This window comes from Camellia sinensis, chromosome 8 (assembly GCF_055761805.1).
Source record: "Camellia sinensis isolate YWXY chromosome 8, ASM5576180v1, whole genome shotgun sequence".
Lineage (NCBI taxonomy): Eukaryota > Viridiplantae > Streptophyta > Magnoliopsida > Ericales > Theaceae > Camellia > Camellia sinensis.
In genome coordinates, this window is record NC_138968.1 from 143,906,012 (window position 1) to 143,915,678 (window position 9,667).

Sequence of the window (9,667 nt, forward strand, 5' to 3'; positions counted from 1 at the left end):
CCCACTAAAGTTCGCCCTTTCAAACAGAGCTTTTAATGGAAAGGCTGTGAGGACGACTATGGTGTGGGCGTGAAAGTAGTGCGCCAACTTTCTGGATGCCATCATTAATGCTAATGCTAGTTTCTCCAGGGGCAAGTACCTTGTTTCGGCTCCCAATAATGTCTTATTGACATAAAAGATGGGCAAGTGTTGTATTCCTTCTGCACGAACCAACACTGCGCTGACTGCGTGCTGAGAGACTGCCAGGTACAAAAAGTGTTCTTCACCAGGTACTGGAGTAACAAGTAGTGGTGGGGAAGACATGTACTCCTTCAAGCTTTCCAGAGCTCGGTCGCATTCTTCATCCCACTCAAATTTGGCTTTTAAAGCTTGGAAGAATGGTCGTAGTCTGTCTGATGACCTGCTTATGAACCGGTTGAGTGCAGCCGCCATACCAGTGAGATGCTGCACTTCTTTGACTGAGTTTGGTCTCTCCAACTCCTGGATTGCTTTGATCTGAGAGGGGTCTGCTTCTATACCTCGGTTGGTCACCAGGAAGCCCAAGAATTTGCCAGATCCTACTCCGAATGCACACTTGGACGCATTGAGGCGCAACTTATGTTTCTTCAGGATCTGGAACATCTCGTCTAGGTCTTTAAGATGGTCATTCTCATCCTTGCTTTTGACCACCATGTCGTCAATGTAAGCCTCCATTGTTCTGCCTAACAATGGTTCGAACATCTTGGTGACCATCCTTTGGAATGTCGCCCCTGCGTTCTTTAGGCCAAAGGGCATGACCTTGTAGCAATATAACCCCCTTGGTGTTGTGAAGGATGTGACCTCCTGGTCTGGTTCATGCATGGCGATCTGGTGGTAGCCTCTGTATGCATCCAGAAAGCTAAGTCGGTTATGCCCTGCCGTTAGGTCCACCAGTTGATCTATCCTTAGTAGAGGAAAGCTATCTTTTGGGCACGCCTTGTTGACTGTTTTGTAGTCGACGCAGACACGCCATTTACCATTCTTTTTTGGCACTACGACTGTGTTGGAGATCCATCTTGGGTAGTGCACTTCCCTTATTGCTCCTGCCTCCAGCAGGTTGCCTACCTCTTCTGCCACTATTTCGGCGTGGTGGAGTGCCGACCTGCGTGTGCATTGAATGACAGGTCTGGCGGATGGGTGGACATTGAGGTGGTGACTGATGAAGTTTGGATCAATGCCTGGCATGTCGTAAGGTGTCCAGGCAAACACTTCGATATTGGAGGTCAAGAATTCCAAGACCTCTAATCTCTTAACGCTGGACAACGATGAGCCAAGCAAGAAGAACTTATCCGGGTTCTTCTCATCTATTTTTACCTCCACCAAGTCCTCCACCGCTTTCTGATCAGCCTCTTTGCCGACGTCCGCGAATAGTTCATTACTCTCTGGTTCTTCCACCGAATGAACGTATCCTTTGGCAGCTCGGCTTCCATTCGCTGTGGCAAAGCATTGTTTTGACATGATCTGATCGCCATAGACTTCTTCAATTATGCCGGTGTCATTGGGGAACCGCATTACCTGATGGCATGATGACGCTACCGAACGCATGGCATGCAGCCATGTTCTGCCCAAGATGATGTTGTATGTGGAGGGGACCTTCAATACCCAGAACTCCACTTGTTTTGTTACACTCCCTGCTCTGACTGGAAGAATTATTTTGCCGACAGGCCACTCTGGCATGGAGTTGAATCCAATCAGGGGAGAAACTGCAGGTGCCAAGTCTTTGTCTTGCAGCTTTAGTTGTTTAAATGTGTCGTAGTACATGATCTCACATGAACTACCCTGGTCAATTAGAATCCGCTTGACGTCAAAATCTTTGACTCGGAGAGTGACAACCAGAGCATCATTGTGAGGACAGTATATTCGATCCAGGTCCTTATCTGAAAAATACATGATGTTTGTTGCCTCTGTTTTCCCCTTCTTGATGGCAGGTTGGGCACTTAATACTTCCCTAAAGTGCTCAGCCTTCTTGATTGAACCTCTGAGCTCGCATACGCGCTCAGGTTCAAAAACTCCATGAATTACATTGATAATGCCTTGAGGTGGTGCATCGATTGGCATTCTGTTGGGATGGTCATTATGATCTTGGGGGGCCGGTTGCGCTCCTCTTTCAATGTATTTGTCCAAGTGGCCTGCTGCTACCAATTCTTCCAAGTGCTGTCTCAATGGCTTGCAATTCTCAGTTCGGTGCCCCTTTTCTTTGTGGAAGATGCACCGTGATCTGTCGTCGTAATTTTTCTGAGCTTCCCCTAGTTTGGCTGGCCACTTGACAAAAGGCTCATCTTTTATTTCGCTCAGAATCCGATATATTGGCTTTTTGAACACCGTTGTTATGGCAGTGCGGATTCTAAACCATCTTTTGTCTGGGTCTTCTCCGTTATCTCGTCTGCCACGCCCGTTTCTATTCTGCCGATCTACTGTATTGACCTTTGCTGAGGTCTTCTTTTCTGGTACTGTGGTTGTACTAGATTTTGCTTTTGCACGTGCGCCATCCTCTTCTACCCTGATGTGTTGATGCACTCTTTCCATCAGGGCCTCCATGGTGAGGGGTGGCGTCATGGTAATCGAATCCCTCAGTCTGTTCCCTACTGGTAGGCCCCTTTTATATTGCGCAATGGCTAGATTGGTGGGGCAGTCTCCAATCTGGTTGAATGTCTCCCAGTAGCGACTGTTGTAAGATCTGAGGGTCTCTTTCTCACCCATGTCGATGGAGAGTAACTGGTCTATCTCCACCGGTGTCTTAGTATTTGTCCGAAACCTCGTTACGAACGTTTCTGCCAATTGGGCCCAGGAGGCTATGCTGCCCTCTGGGAGCTTTTCGAACCAAGTCAAGCCTAGGTCGCCAAGACTTGACGGGAAGAGTATGCACATTAAGGCCTCGTTTTGCCTGTACACAGCCATGACTTGGCGAAAGTGGCTCAGGTGTGAATACGGGTCCGTCTTCCCTTCATATGTATTGAATTTCGGCTGAAGGAAGCCTGATGGTAGGGGCGCATTTTCGATCGCCGGGACAAACGGCGAAGTCTGTAGTCTTGCCAACGCCTTGTCCGTTGGTTCGTAGGCCGGTCGCGGTATTGGCATTCCAACCTCGACGCTTCCATGCGTCCGAGGAGCCAACCGTTGTAAGGCCGAAACTCGGTGTGGATCCCTTGCCCTGGCATCCTCCTTGCATCGTGCTTTTTCTTCGAGCACGGTTCGTAAGTCGGATGACCTGGGCAGCTCTGTTTGTCTAGATCTGGTTTGGTGTGAATGTGAAGGCCAATACGTGCTTCCTTCAGTGTATGATCTTTCGGATCTCGTCCTCTCAGACCTGGAGTGACGAGTTCTGGAAGATAAGGAATGAGTGTCGCCTGTCCTGAGGCTTCTGCTCCTTCCTTGGGAGGGTGTAGTATTCCTACTATGATTCTCTGAGTGGCGAGGGGGCGTCTTGTGCTTGCGCCCCTCTCCTGTCGCCACATCTTTAGTCTTCATCTGGCGTTTCAAAGCCTCCATGTCCGCTGCCATCTTTCGAATTAGTTCATCTTGTTCCTTCACGCGATCTTCCAGGGCTTGAGGATCAATCCTCCTCCTTTGCCTGTCAGGACTTTGAGAGTGACGAGGGCTGCTATTCCGCCTTCCCCTGCCACTCCTCCTGGAGTTATGTTGTTGGGGCTCCAGATCTGCCATAGGAGGGACAGAGGGTAATCCTTCTCGCCTTGCGCCCCCGTCTGGAGTTAGCCCGTCGATGGCGGACTGCGGTAGTTCTTCAATGTGTGCCATTGATCGAGAAAAGGAGAAGCTTAGTCAAGAGGTTTTTTGTTCTTGTCCGTTTGTTCCCACAGACGGTGCCAATTGTACGGGGAGGAAATAATTCTCCTCGTATAATCCTGTTGACCAAGTCCACGCTCCTCCGTACGACGTCGCTTTATCACCTGAAAACACAAACGTGAGCTAGCCGGCGGGTGTGTGCCGGAAACCTCTCCGATGCCTAAGTCAGTAAACTTGACAAATAGACAAAGTTTTATGCTCTCAGAAAGAATTGTGTTCAACTACCTCCTCCAAGGTGGTGCTTGTGAGCTTTTATAGGTTTCGAGTGGCATAATCCTAGTAGGACTCTTATTTCTCCATGCAGAGTCCTCCTAGGATTCATATTCCTAAGGATAATGCTTATCCTTTTACACCCTCCCCCACTGCTTAAACCAAGTGGGATGGTTTTTACCACGGCCGAACTTCTATGTGACCGAAATAACACTGGCTATGCTGAGCCACAGAGTAGGCCGAACTATCCTTAGTTCGGTTTTCTCCCGTTCAACCATGGTATGCTGAGACCAAGCTTCTGAGTAGCAAGCTCCGACCGATCTAACAATAATACACCGCAACCGGACTAACTGTGAGACCGGACTAACATCAAGTTACCTTCAGACCGGAGTAGCTTTACACCATCTTGAACCGGAGTAACCACACCCCTCCTGGGCCGGAATAACTTCACTTCTCCTGGGCCGGAGTACCTATACCTCTACTGGGCCGAAATAACATTACGGCTTCTTACCGATTCCTTCACACTTTGGGCCGCAGGGCCCAACTCACAGCTCGGCCCAATTCTTTCCCAAAAATTACCCTCTCAGCTTCATAATCTCTATTTAGATTTTTCACATTGAATAAGTTGTTATAATTCATATGTTGACAACCAAATGAGGTGTTTTGCGACAGGGTGGTATGATCTCTATTTCTTTTGATTTGGTAGTGAGACGGCAATGAATGGAATTAAGGGAGGTAGTAGCACTGAATGAGAGGGACAGGGATGTCGAAATGTGGATGAAAGAGAATTAGAGATCTCAAGGTAGTAGATTAATAAATGATGAAGGTATAGGGATTGGGGGCAAAGAGTTGTGATTGCAGTGATGGTTATATGGGCTTGAGGATCACCCAAAATAGTGGAGTAGGGGTGTAAAAATGGTCCGAGACTCATGGGCAGCCCAAGGTGGGTATGGCCCGGTTTAGCTCGATTAGGCCCAAGCCCAAGCCTAGGCTCGGCCCACCCGCTCCCTCCCTATCTCGCAAATTAACTGCTTGCCATTGCCAATGGTCAAATTTTTATTTTTATTTTTTTTAAAAAGACTGCAACAAAAAATAAAAATAAAAATAAAAATATATAGGTCTTTTTCTTTGCGTAGAGATTGATGCCTGCCCCGCCCGGCCCGGCCCGTGCCATTACAATGGCAATGATTTAATGAATGGAAAAAATAATAATAATAATTAAATGTTTGTAGAGGAGCAAACTTAAAAGTAATAATAATAATAATAATAATAATAACAATAATCATAATTTAATGGTCACATGATCGTTTAATACAACAGCTATAAATATCTGCATCTTCCAAAATAAATCTCACAAACAATTCTCTCTCTCAAACTCTCAATCTGCCTCAGCTCCCAATTAATTTTGAAGTCTCATCCCTAAGTGGCAGTGCCAATTGCAATTATGCAAGAAGAAACTTTTATCGAAAGAAGTTAAATTTTGTATCGCATTTTTCAATCAGTAACATTAATTACTTTAATTAAATTTATTAGCTACTCGTTGTTTTATATTAATTATTTATGAACATATATTATATATTGATTGTTGGTTCTTATATATTATTTTACTTACATTACTATGAATTTTAATATTTTTAATGTTTATATCGATATTGATGCATATGCTATACAATATAAATCGATTGATTCTCCTTTTAATATCTCTCTTCCAGCAATTGGATTATCATCTAGGGGCACAACTAGTGATGTTTGGGAACATTTTGAAAAAATATTTATAAATAATTATGACAGTACAATTACATTTAAAGAAAAATATAAATATTGTGCATATTTACTTAGTGCTCCATCTGCAGAGGGTCGTATTCATCTAAAAAGATATACTAACAAACATTTACAAAGTCAACAACCTAATATTAGAAGTCAAATGCAATTAGGGGTTTCATCAACTGGTCATTTGCAAATGGAAAATATTATATGCCCCAATTTTTTTTACCAAATAAATAACCAAATGTCTCAAATGGGCGTAGAGTTAACCAAATTGTAGACCCCACACTTATGTGAGACATTTGATCATTTATTTAGTAAAAATTTGGTATCTCTAGCATTACCCTTTGCAAATATTTTCATATGATCCTATACGTGCACAAAGTTTTATAATTAATTACATTATTAAAAAATAGCAATATTTTACTACTAGTGAATGCCCCGATTTTACCCAAATGATTCATGAAAGTTTTGCACCGCAATATCAAAATTTTTCAAGAAATACTACTAAAAATAAGATTTTAAAGAAATTTCATAATATTAAAAGTGAATTATTTGACATTAAAAAATTGAATGGAAGAGCTTGTTTAATATCTGATCTGTGGTCAAATAATAGTTTAGAATATCAATGTATCATTGCACATTTTATTGATAATGATTATAAATTAAATAAAAGAATTATTTTATTTCATTTTGATTAGTTGAACTTCCATAAACTGATCATTCGCTTGGTGTAGAAATAAGAAATATATTATATGAGTGACCTTTGCAAAATAAAATATTTACCATTAGTTTAGATAATGCAACATATTACAATCAAATTGTAACTTATTTAAAATCAACTTTAAAATTACTTGTTGATGGTGATTTATTTCATGTTCGTTGTTTTACTCATGTTTTAAACTTGATTGTTAAAGAAGTTATACATATATACGAGACTTCTGTACTTGTAATAAAAAAATATAGTTGTTACTATTTTGCCTTTTGCTAATCGAATTTTGAAATATAGAAAAATTTATCAATGAGAAGGTATGACATTTAAAAAATTAATTTTAGATATAGGTAATAGGTGGAATTCAACGTATAATATGTCAAAAAGAGCTTGCAAACAAATAAAAACAATATATTTATTTTTTGTAACAACATCAATAGGAAGAGTACTGACTCTCGTAGAACTTAATTAGCGCGAAATAGCCATGTATAGAGATTTTTTAAAAGTTTTTTATACTTCAACAAAATTATTTTCTTATATATATATATATATATATATGTATTCTTACTTCACCATTTGTTTTACATATGTTAGCAAAAATAATTAAAGTTTTCGTAAAATATATGAGTATTGAATATTACGTAACCTTTATTACTTTAATGAAAGCAAAAATTGATAAATATTTTGATTCATTGCCTCATCTTTTAAGTTTAGTCATAATAATTAATCTTAGGTGTAAAGAAATTGGCTTATAAGAATTTTTAGAATGTATTTTCGCTGATTAAAAACACTTTGCCCCTATTATGCAAACATACAAAGTATTATTTGAAGAATATAGATATAGGGCAGCTGCATCTACAAATATACCTACACACACTACATTAATAGTACACTAACGGTCTCATCTCGAGGCGGGAGATTAAGTATTTTTTAGCAATAAAAAGTAGAACAATATTTCAACGTACAAGCGTAAGTACTTTTGAACTACAACGTTTTTTGGAAAGCACATCAGTGGATGATTTCAATGATTTTGACATTTTGAATTGGTGAAAACAAAATGAAACTATGTAGACTGTGGTTTCACAGATGATCTGTGATATACTAACCGTTCATATTTCTATAGTTGCTTCGAAAACAGCTTTTAGTGTAGGCGGATGGGTGCTGAGCGATTACCGTAGCAGGATTTCACCCCAAATGGTTAAGACACTGATGATATCCAGAGATCATATGCATACGCTTACGAGAAGATAAAATTATAGTGAAAATGAGAGAATTCAAAATTAATTTTGATGACATTCTTGAGCAAGGAGATTGAATTGTCTGTCTCCTCCGATGATTGACTAACAAGTGGTTTTTCACTATTTCATTTTGCTATTTTTTTTATTAAATTGTTGAGGCGAAATATAATGCAAATGATTGGTAGGCTAGCAGGTGCCAACCTAATTGGGATGTACTTGACATATAGTAATGCAATTGATCTATCATCATCAATAATCTACATCTATTTATTTAATGATATAAATTTTTGTAATATTTTATTTCATTTTGAAATAAAAATTATTCATTCAATAAATATTATATAATTAATTTAATGATTATAATATTGAAAGTTTCATTTTCATATATATATATATAATTATTCATTTCAAAAAAAGAAAATTACATAATTTTATACTTTTTTAGGTATAAGTTCATAACCAAAAAAATATAAGTCATACATAATTAAATTTAAATATCACCACACATTAAACATAACCAAACATCTCATTAATCTTAACTAAAATACTCTAGTACAATTTTTTTTTAAATTTTTTTTATCTCTAACAAATAATCTACATAGACAATATATTTATAGTTCATTTTTTGAAGGGAAAAAAAAAAAAAAGGCCTCGTGTAGGCCTAGCCCGCGGCTCGAGCCCAGGCACACCAAAGCTATTCTGAGTGGGCCTGCGTTTGAGTCTGAGCTCCATTATTCGGCCCACAAGCCGAATTAACTCGACAAAAACACTGGAGCCCCCAAGGCCCGCACGGGCCCAAGTGGACCAGCCCAAACCATTATTAAATTATCAAAAAAAGTTAGATTCTTCAAAATGGACTATTATTTTGGGATGGAAGTTCAGCCTTCCATATATTATGTAAATATTTAAAATGCTAAAGACCCAATAAATTATTAAAAAATTATATATAATTTTCATATGGATGTGGGTTGAATGTGAGATGTGATCTCACATATTGGAATCCACGTTTATGTGAGTATTATGGATAATTTTTGATCAATTTGTCATTCTTCAATGCGCATATTTAGTTTTTGTATTTTTTATTTATTTGCTGGCTCATTTGCATTATTATTTGTTTTCTTGGGGCTATTTTGGCTATAAGCTAGAAGATACTTTTTATAGTTTAAGGTCTCTAATATTAAAATTTTATAAGATAAATGATATGTAAGTAATTGGGTGTAGACACCCCATTTTTTACCGACCTTAAGACTCAGAAATCACCGATTGAGCACACGGTGATATTGCATATTGTGCTCGTTCTGAGGTTGCGGAGTCCCGGCTGCGAGCCTTGCCTCCGGACTTCCGGACTCTTTTGTGCTTTGCCTCGGTTTGCGAACCAGGCCCTGTTTTCTCTGTTTTTTTCTTCCCTAAGGGAGGGAGAGGTCTCGTAGACCATTTCTCAGTGGCCGTAGGCTACGTTTTGTGGTCATAGGCCATTTTTCCCGTTTGGAGCCCAGTTCCCGGTTTTTCGGAGCTGTCGGCCGTGTGCCTCGGTTCGGAACCGCTTAACCACCTCTGTTTGCTCCGATTTTTGGCACACACCTTATTTCCTCCCTTTTGAGGGACACTGTGGTCCGAGAGACGAACTTCGTGGTCGGACACCACTTCCGGTGCCTAACAGCCCACTTTCGGGGCCCCAAACTGCGTGTTTTGGCTCCCGAACCTTCATTCTGCATTTTTAGGCTCCGACCCAAACTTGAGATAGTCATATTTTGAGGTCATTTTCATATTTGATTAAGGACTTTTTGCTGTTTGAGATCTCCTACTACCACTTGCTTCTTTATCCCTCTTTTAGGCCTTTTCTTGCATGATAGTTTAGGCCTACTTGTATTTATTTTCGTAGCTTGTTATAAACTACAAAGTGTCTTATTTTGAGCCCCTC